Source organism: Dicentrarchus labrax, unplaced genomic scaffold, assembly GCF_905237075.1.
Source record: "Dicentrarchus labrax unplaced genomic scaffold, dlabrax2021, whole genome shotgun sequence".
In the NCBI taxonomy this organism is placed as follows: domain Eukaryota; kingdom Metazoa; phylum Chordata; class Actinopteri; family Moronidae; genus Dicentrarchus; species Dicentrarchus labrax.
In genome coordinates this window covers 1-10,612 of record NW_026136975.1, presented here as the reverse complement: position 1 = coordinate 10,612, position 10,612 = coordinate 1, and the positions used below count along the sequence as shown (strand labels likewise).

Sequence of the window (10,612 nt, the reverse complement as noted above, 5' to 3'; positions counted from 1 at the left end):
CGCTTCTGCTCAAACTCACTCTCTGCAACTACTGGTTCAGGGTGGTATGGCCGTAAGCGAGAGCTTCACCTGCAAATGGACCTTTTAAAGACGTTGTTACACCATGTTCTGTTTGTCTGTGGGATTAGAGTCCATTCAAGACGTTTATTTATGTACTTACGATTTGATGACCAACTTAGTTCTGTATTAATTCATGCATTTACTGACTTGAACTCTCCCAAAATCAGGTCCCACGAAATCAATTCCTTAACAGGGTGTGCAGGAGAAAAATTCAACATGTCCTCATGAATGAAGTTTAGATATTATCCTGCAGTGGACAAGTGATAACAACAACAACAACAACAACAACAACAATGATAATGATAATAACAATAGTATAATCAAATGAATTCCATCTAGACGGAAAGCTTAAATATTATACAACAACAGTGGAAAAAATATCTGAACAACGTTCTGTGTACAGTGAAGAAGCAGCAGCCTCTGCTGTTTGCTAAGAGAAATGAAAAGGCTTACAGCACCTGGTATTCCCAGGCGGTCTCCCATCCAAGTACTAACCAGGCCCGACCCTGCTTAGCTTCCGAGATCGGACGAGATCGGGCGCGTTCAGGGTGGTATGGCCGTAAGCGAGAGCTTCACCTGTTGAATTTTTCTCCTGCACACCCTGTTAAGGAATTGATTTCGTGGGACCTGATTTTGGGAGAGTTCAAGTCAGTAAATGCATGAATTAATACAGAACTAAGTTGGTCATCAAATCGTAAGTACATAAATAAACGTCTTGAATGGACTCTAATCCCACAGACAAACAGAACATGGTGTAACAACGTCTTTAAAAGGTCCATTTGCAGGTGAAGCTCTCGCTTACGGCCATACCACCCTGAACGCGCCCACAAGAAAGGAGTGTGTTCAGAGGAGGAAGAGAAGGAAGTAGGAATTTTTTTTTTTGCAGAGTAGGCTGATATAGAAGCCCGTTTTTTTTTTTTTTTTTCGTTGATTTGTAGATTATATTTTGTCTGACAAAACCTAATTTAATCATAGTTGAAAATCTCCCCACAGCATTTTTGCTGTTTGGGGAGCCTTTTTGTTTGACGGACAGTCCACATGGCAGTAGACAAAGGACTGGAGCATACAATGCTGAGCAATGAAGTTCGAGCACAGGAGGGAGAGGGGAGAAATTTGATTGAGAAACAGCCAGAAACGGGAGAAGGACGGCAGAGAGAGTACGGGAAAGAGCTGACGGTGGACGTTGATGTGGAGGGAACAGCGGTGATTTCCATGATGGATATTCTGCGGGAAGCGGCAGCGCAATGTGGAGTGGTGATCGGGTGCCGGGTGAGAGGGGAAAAAACTTTTGAAATCACCATGAAGGATGAGGTAGGAAAGCACAAACTCCTTGATGGCGTGCGCGTAAAAGGAGCTTTAGTGCATGCCAGGGAGATAGATAGCAATGACATGGTGGTGTCCTTCATAAACTGAGGATGCTACAATACTTGCAAGGCTGGAGGAGTGGGGTGTGCGGCCAATGTCTGCTATTAAACGGCGCAAGTGGCCGGAGACAGAGATTGCAGGCGGGACAAGGTTTTTAAAAGTCCGCTTCAATGAGCAAGTATAATCGCTCCCGTACTCAACTAAGTTGGAGACACTGAGAGGAGCGGAGTATTTTAGAGTCATACATGACCGACAGGTGCGGGTGTGCCGACTCTGCATTAAGCCAGGACACATCTTCAGGGAGTGCCCTGAGTTCAAGTGCTTCAGGTGCCAGAAGATGGGCCACTATGCGCGGGAGTGTGAGGAGCGAAACACAGCGGTGAGAGAGGAGGAGAGAGGAGAACAGATGGAGGACAGAGAGAGCGATGACGGAAGGGGAGCAGAAGAGGAGGCTGGAGGTGAAGATGAGGAAGCGGAAAAAGAACTGGACCGGCAGTATAGATCTGACAGCGGCGACAGCGGAGAGAAGGACGGACACGAAGAGGTGATGGAGCAGGTGGGAGAAGCGGAGGACGACGATGTGACGGAGGAAACAAACGATAAACGAGGGAGAGAGGAACAACAGGCGGAAAAAAGAGACGAGGAGCAAAGACAGGTGGGCAGAGGACAAAAGAGAGGAAAGAAGACAAAAGAGCAGACACTGGCCGCCAAAAGGAAAGCAGAGGAGGACAAGACACGAGGAGAGAGAAATAAAGGACTGCGGTCTGGCATGTGAGTTTTGCTTTAGTTTTTGGTTTAAGTATTTTCTTTCTTTTAGCTCTCATGACCACAGTAACTTCTGTTAATGTGAATGGTTTAAGGGACAGAGGCAAACTGAGGTCACTTTTAAATATGTATAGGAGTGATATCCTGTGCATACAGGAGACAAATTGGGATGAGGTAAAAGTTAGAGAGGTGAGGGAGGAATGGGGGGGGTATTATAATAACAGGACTAATAACAAAAAGAGGGGTGGCTATAATGATAAAAAAAACATAGGGTAGATGAGATAAAAGAGATATATAAAGATAGGACAGGGAGGATAATAGTTATAGAGTTTAAGTATCAAAATGTGTTGTTAGATATAGGGAAGGGTGTAGTTTTCAGATGGGAAAAGTCGAGGGAGAGTTTATTAGACATGATGAAGGATAAGGGTTTAGTAGATGTGTGGAGATATGAGAATCCAGAGAGGAGGGAATTCACCAGGAGACAAATGAGCGATGGAGTACTGAAACAAAGCAGGATAGACTTGGTTTTAACACAGGGAGAGAACATAAAACATATAGACAGAATAAGACATGAAATAAATTCACTGAGATTGGGAGAATGAGAAAATAGAGGTAAAGATAGATAGAACTACAGAGATATGAGGCCGAGAAATGTAGAGGTGCAATTTTACGGAGCAAGGCAAAATATGCGCTGGAGGCAGAAAGGTGCACAGCGTACTTTTTGGGCCTAGAAAAAAGCAAGCAAAGCAGGACATATATACACGAAATCAGAAATAAGGAGGGGGAGGTAGTAGCAGACTATGTGGCCATACTGGAGAGGGTGCAAGAGTTTTATGGGGAGTTATATAAGAGAGGTGGACTAGAGGAGGACAGTATAGTGGAGGTACTGGATAGTGTAGAAAGTAAGCTGAGTGTGGATGATAGTGATTGGTGTGACAGAGATATAAATAGGAAAGAGGTGATGGAGGCGATAGAGGGGCTGAATAGTGGGAAGAGTCCAGGGAGTGATGGGATAGGGATTGAATTTTATAAAGTATATAAGGAGCAGATGGCATCAATTTTAGTAGAGGTTTTTAGGGAGATTGAGAAAACAGGGATAGTGCAGGGTAGGATGGTGGAAGGTGTGATTACCTTAGTTTTTAAGACGAAAGGAAATAAACTAGATCTGCAGAATTATAGGCCTATAAGTCTGCTGAATGTGGATTACAAAATTCTGGCCAAGGTGTTGGCTAACAGAATTAAACGAGTGATAGGGGGTATAATTAAAACATCTCAGAGTTACAGTATACCAGGTAGGGATATAGCTGACACAATAGCGACAGCTAGGGACACAATAGAATTCATGAAGAGAGACAGGGCAGGGGGAATAGTGTTAGCTATAGATTGCAACCAGTCGTCCTGTCCCTGCAGCTGAAAAACATCCCCATAGCCTGATGCTGCCACCACCATGTTTCACTGTTGGGATTGTATTGGGCAGGTGATGAGCAGTGCCTGGTTTTCTCCACACATACCGCTTAGAATTAACGCCAAAAAGTTCAATCTTGGTCTCATCAGACCAGAGAATCTTATTTCTCATAGTCTGGGAGTCCTTCATGTGTTTATTGGCAAACTCTATGCGGGCTTTTATATGTCTTGCACTGAGGAGAGGCTTCCGTCGGGCCACTCTGCCATAAAGCCCCGACTGGTGCAGGGCTGCAGTGATAGTTGACTTTGTGGAACTTTCTCCCATCTCCCTACTGCATCTCTGGAGCTCAGCCACAGTGATCTTTGGGTTCTTCTTTACCTCTCTCACCAAGGCTCTTCTCCCACGATTGCTCAGTTTGGCTGGACGGCCAGGTCTAGGAAGAGTTCTGGTCGTCCCAAACTTCTTCCATTTAAGGATTATGGAGGCCACTGTGCTCTTAGGAACCTTGAGTGCTGCAGAAATTCTTTTGTAACCTTGGCCAGATCTGTGCCTTGCCACAATTCTGTCTCTGAGCTCCTTGGGCAGTTCCTTCGACCTCATGATTCTCATTTGCTCTGACATGCACTGTGAGCTGTAAGGTCTTATATAGACAGGTGTGTGCCTTTCCTAATCAAGTCCAATCAGTTTAATTAAACACAGCTAGACTCCAATGAAGGAGCAGGACCATCTCAAGGAGGATCAGAAGAAATGGACAGCATGTGAATTAAATATGAGTGTCACAGCAAAGGGTCTAAATACTTATGACCATGTGATATTTCAGTTTTTCTTTTTTAATAAATCTGCAAAAATTTCTAAATTTCAGTTTTTTTCTGTCAAGATGGGGTGCTGAGTGTACATTAATGAGAAATAAAATGAACTTTTTTGATTTTAGCAAATGGCTGCAATGAAACAAAGAGTGACATTTTTAAAGGGGTCTGAATACTCTCCGTACCCACTGTATACCCTTAGAGTGGGCCAAGATCATCAAAAGTGAATGTGTGGTGAAGGGAGAGACAAGCATGCCTGAGCTATATGTGATGGAGAATGGGAAAAAGATTAAAATGGGAGAAATGAGTGTGAAGAAAGTATATAGATGGTTGATAGTGGATGTGATGAAGGAGCCGGCAGCTGAGAAAGTGTGGAGCAGAGTATTTGTGGCTATGGATGTAAAGAAAATATGGTCAAATATGGGGATATGGTATAATAGTATAGAGTGTGAGAACAATGATTTCTTGATTAGACATAATAGGATTTATACAAATGTGGTGCTAAATAAGATTAATAAGGATGTAAATGTGATGTGTGATGTTTGTAAAAGTGGTCATGAGAGCTTTTTGCATTATTTTTTGGACTGTGGGGAGTTAGTTGATTTCTTTGAGTTTTTAAAAGAATTGTTGAAAGAAAACTGGGCTGCTGAGTTGGACTTGGAGGGAAGGTGGAAGACTTTGTTTTTGTTTGGTATGTTTGAAAAAAGAAAAGACGTTAATTTTTGTCTAATGAATTTTGTTTTTGAGCCATGCCAGACTCGCGTTTTCATTTCTCTTAGCAAACAGCAGAGGCTGCTGCTTCTTCACTGTACACAGAACGTTGTTCAGATAATTTTTCCACTGTTGTTGTATAATATTTAAGCTTTCCGTCTAGATGGAATTCATTTGATTCTACTATTGTTATTATTGTTGTTGTTGTTGTTATCACTTGTCCACTGCAGGATAATATCTAAACTTCATTCATGAGGACATGTTGAATTTTTGTCCTGCACACCCTGTTAATGAATTGATTTCATGGGACCTGATTTTGGGAGAGTTCAAGTCAGTAAATGCATGAATTAATACAGAACTAAGTTGGTCATCAAATCGTAAGTACATTGTGACGACCCACTCCACCTTCTCTTCCTGTTCCTGGTTGTGTAGCCTGTCTTATTTTGTGGTGTGGTATCAACCATTACTCTGATGACTGGCCGGCTTCTTCTGGTGAGACCTTTGATACATAGCCCGCTTCTTCCAGCTTCTGGATCTCAGCACAGTAAGACTTAGCCTGTGCGGGGTTCTTAGCTAGCTTCCGCTCTGTGCTGCGAAGCCTGGGGAGTACTGCTTCCACAGGAGCATGGAGAGCAATATCGGTTGTACGGCGCAGAAGAGGCGTGGCATAGCGTGAGATGCCACCTACTGTTACTCTAGTGGTGGCTGTCTGGAGCAGAGTGAGAGCTTGTTGGTCTTCCTTTGAGTGAGTGGCAGCCTTCTCACTGTAGGGCGAGGTGTCCATCTGCCAGAGGCGCTCCACGTTCCTGAGAAGCTCGCTGGAAGCTGAGGCTGTGGCAATATGCAGGCATTGCTGGACCCCAGGTGAAAGATGGACAGTATCAACTGGCCCTTGAAGCGACCAGCCCAGCTGATTGCAGATGGCTACAGGTCCGCCTGGTGGTCCTGCATGCACTGGTTGGACTGGGGTAATCAGGTGAGGCATGTCAGACCCGATAAGGAGCAGAGGTTGGGCACGGTTCACCGGTGGCAAGGGTGTTTGTATTTCTGCTGCAGCATGGCAACTCCTCTGCAGTGAAGGAGTGGGATATCTTGTACTTCTTGGATGGCCGTAGTGGTGATGATACCTCCAGGGAGACTGATGCGCCATTGAGTTGCTAACACTTTGGTGCACAGTCTGCAGGGGTAGAGTCTCTGGATGGCAGATAAGGTTGCACCACTTGAGGAAGGACAATGCTCCTCTCTGAGCCGTCATCGAGTACTGCATAAGTCTCCATCTTTCGATTGCCGTTATGGAGGAGGACCTTGACCACCTTAGGCATTACTCTTTGAGATCTGTTGGGCCGGTCCAGATACACCTTTGTGGGAAGTAGACTGACCGTGTACACCTTCCGTTTGGTTTCCTGGACTGACTCATGCAAGACAGTGAGGTGCATTTCCTTACAGATCTTACAAGGGCGCTTAAGAGTGCACCGGTCCTCGATGTGATCGCGTCCGCATTTCCGACACCGTTTGCCATCCTTGAGCCACTTTAAGACCTGGTCAGTGTTCAGCTTCTTGAATTCCTCGCAGGAGTTGAGGTAGTGGTCGCGACTGTCACAATATGGACAGTAAGGTTTAGGCTTGGATTTGGCCCTTGCCTGTGTAGGCTCTGCCCCGGTTGTCTCTTCCCTGTTTACCTTCTCAGTGGCATTGAAGCACACAGAGCAGGAGCATTGAGTATGGCACCTAGCTCGCTCTGGACCAGCTGTCGTGGCTGCCCGTACTTATCTTGTAGAGCCTGCAGTGCACTCGTATATGGTGCCGGGTCATACATGTATGCCTTGGCAAGCTGCAGTGCGCTTGGGAGCTTGATGTGTCCAATCAGCACTTGATACTTATATTGCTCGCTGAGGTGAAGGTTACTTCCCAGTACGTTGTCTAGTGCGAGCTTGAGTAGAGCAAAGTCACTCTCCCGTCCACTCTCGAACACTGGCAGGGGAGGTCGAGGGATTCCAAGGTAATAGTAACTCAGCTCCGGGTAGTGGTGCGTAACCAGGGTAGTGAGCGTAGGAAACTGGAGCAGTCTGTTGCCCGTGGTGAGTCGAGAGGAGTGGTGGAGCTCCTTGGCTGGCATGCTGAGCAGTGTTGAGTGACTCCATGGCTGGTCGGCTGTAGCTGTAAGCGGGTTGGTGCGCTGCTGAAGACTGGGCCTCTACTGGATTGGCAGGAGGTTGGTTAAAGCATGAACTAATTGCCGGTACTGGGCCACTAGGAAGTTGTGACTCAAAAGACGATGCCACCTGAGGTGTCGTTTTGGCAAGAGATGCTGAGGTGAGGTGAAGGGTGTGGCACCGGTTGTATCACAGGAGCAGGTGCTAAGGCTTGGGCAGGTTGTAGTCTCACAGATCTAGGTACCATGGGCACTGGACTCTGGAGCTGTGCCGTCGGGTTTGCCAAGGAAGCTGGTATCGCTGGGGTGGCAGTAGGTTGCAGCCTTGGCTGTGGTCCCGTAGGAGGCGCTGTAGAGACTTGAATGACTCATTGCCTCCCTTGTGGGGGAGGAATACGCGGGCGCACTACAGGAGCGGGCGTTGGATGTAACTGGGTTGACGGTGACAGCATGTCAGCCTCTACTGGCAGTAGTAAGTCCAGGAAAAGGTTTGACTTGTCAGAGGGCGTAGGTGAAGGTGCAGGTGTCCCGCCATCAGAAAGCATCGACGAACGAAGTTTGGTGATCTCAAGGTCCTGTTCAGCTCTCGTTAAGCGCCACTGTCTTTCTAGCCACTTAGTGAGTGATTCTTTGGCTTTGAGTGCCTCTTCTTGGAGCCGCTGTGCTTCTTTCGCTTGATCATCCAGCAGTTTACACTCCAAGTCAGCTTGAGTCTCATACGTAATCGAACGGCAGATGTCTTCCAGTTCCAACTGCTTTATTCTCTCATCCATGATTGCAGCTTGTGCAGTTGAGAGACCCTGAGTGGGTTACGTACCAACAGAGTAATATGTGAGCCTCCTAGATCTGCTATGGATGTATGAACTGCTGCTGGATGCTCTGCTCGGGTTGCTGCTGTGGTGGCTGTTGGAGCGGGAAACAGTAGCAGGTGGAGCTGGGTGCACGGATGGCTGGAATCCAACTCGATAGTCCTCCAAGTAAGCACGTAAGCGGTGCTCTTTCACCTGTCTGCGCTGTAGAAAGGAATAAACGCAGCTCATCCTCTACCCGGCGCCGGAGTTTACGTGGTCGCATACTGTCGTTAGCTAGCACCTCGTTGCAAATGACACACTGTGGCAGTGGAGCATCATTAGGACCAATAAATGAAAAACCTTTAAATAATATGGGTCATACTTCCTCCGTTTTCTGCTTGCCTGTGTCCACTCTCATTTTCACCTGAGGTACTAAAAATTAATCCATTATGATACCCTTTTTTTAGATGGTAGGTAGAAGGTAGAGGGTAAGGAATTCTTTAACCCTAGCTATTAGGCAGGTTAGCTTATGCTCAACCTTAGTGGTTTCCTTATAGCTCAGCTCGAGCTTGTTGTGTTCAAGTGTTTTTTAATGGCACGAGTCTGTGTAGTCCCCAATCGGGGCAAATAGTCCCCTGTTTTCGCACTCTAGTTGGAACTACTTGCGTCGATCTTGGACAGACCTTCTGACAGCTGCCCAAGAATGATTTTCCCCATATCCTTGTCTGAGAGACCAGATGTATAAAGTCTTCCCAGGCCTCGGATGGGCTGATCCACGATAGAGGGGATCGCAATGAGAAGCTCCTTGACTTCTGCGGCTTGAACTTCATCCTGGCCCAGGTGATCAGCTCATCCAGCCTCTTAAGCAGCCTGGATGTGCATGGGGCAGTTCGCAGCTGGCAGGTGATGTCGTCCATATAGGTCCTTAGGGGTGGGATCCACTGGCCTGCAGGCAGCCGGACCCCACCCACCACCTGCCTTTCCCTGATCAGGATGTCCTCAAAGAGGATGGGGGAAATGGAGCATCCCATTGCGATCCCTGGGCCTTTTCCAACCCGCGGGTCCCGCAAATCGGGGCAAAGACTGTGTTCGCACCTAGCTGGAACTAATTTGACCCGCTCCATCCCGCCTGCACAACCGGATCTATTTTCAGAACCCACCCCGCCGCTATTAAATACATGTTAAATATGTCATTGAATAAGGCTTTTATTTGGTCTGACAAATGTGCTTGAAAATAGCCCTCCGAGTGGCACTGGAAACTGGCACAACAAATTCAAATCTTAATAAAAATAAATATATATACGTATAAAAATAAACAATAAATAAATCATAAATTAAACTAAAATTAGGCTTGCATTTGTATGTTTTGAACATCTTTTTAAAACACATTTTTACATCCTATGTTTTTAACATCTTTTTAAAACACATTTTTACATCCTATGTTTTTAAAATCTTTTTAAAACACATTTTAACACCTTTGTGTGTTTTTTAACATATTTTGAATCAGAATCAGAATCAGAAATACTTAAATAATCCCAGGGGGAAATTATTTTTGTTACAAAACTCCAGATATACAAACAACATATTATACAAACAACATCTATTCAGAACAAAAAAATATAAATATATATATATACATAACTATAACTCTGCTGGGCCAGTGCGTCGTAGAGAGGGTGTGACACATTGTCCAAGATGGACTGAAGCCTGGACAGTATCCTCCTCTCTGCCACGGTCAGAGTGTCCAGTTCCTCCTCCACGACATCACCGGCCCTCCTGATCCGTTTGTTAAGACTATTGGTGTCTGCGACCTTCATCCCACTGCCCCAGCATATGACAGCGAAGAAGATCGCACTGGCCACAACAGACTCATAGAAAATCCTCAGCATCGTCCGGCAGATGTTAAAGGACCTCAGCCTCCTGAGGAAAAAGAGTCGGCTTTGGCCCTTTTTGTAGACAGCCTCTGTGTTTCTGGTCCAGTCGAACTTATTATTTAAGTACACCCCCAGGTACTTATATTCCTCCAGTGTCCACAGGGACCCCCTGGATGGAAACAGGGGTTACAGGTGATTTCACCCTCCTCAGATCCACTATGAGCTTCTTTGTCACATTGAGCTGCAGATAGTTCAGTTGACGCATTTAAACATATTTTCCTTAAAAAACATCTTCACTTAAAAAAACCCCACACAATTTAACTTTTCAACTGATTTTTTAAACACGTGCACTCATCAGACATTATTCCACATTAACACTTACATAGTGGGCTGAAACACTACTGCGTAAATCCTTAATATAATAATAAACCGATTACAAATCTTGCCACCTTAATTTGCTCACCTCTATTTTAATGGGAACAATGAGTCTGTGCCTTTGATGCGCACAGGCGGTTGATGCGGGAATGCGCTGGAGAAAGGAATAAACGCAGATCATCCTCTACCCGGCGCCGGAGTTTACATGGTCGCATACTGTTGTTAGCTAGCACCTCGTTGCAAATGAAACAGTGTGGCAGCGGAGCATCATCAGGCACTCGATTTGACTGTTGTCATACCATTGAATA

General features: G+C 45.6%; 1 non-coding gene across 1 annotated transcript; it reads right to left on the bottom strand.

Moving 5' to 3' along the window:
• Positions 1-506: 506 nt before the first annotated feature.
• On the bottom strand, positions 507-625 carry LOC127360922 (5S ribosomal RNA). The gene has a single exon (XR_007883966.1). It is a non-coding gene; the product is annotated as a 5S ribosomal RNA (ribosomal RNA).
• Positions 626-10,612: the final 9,987 nt, after the last annotated feature.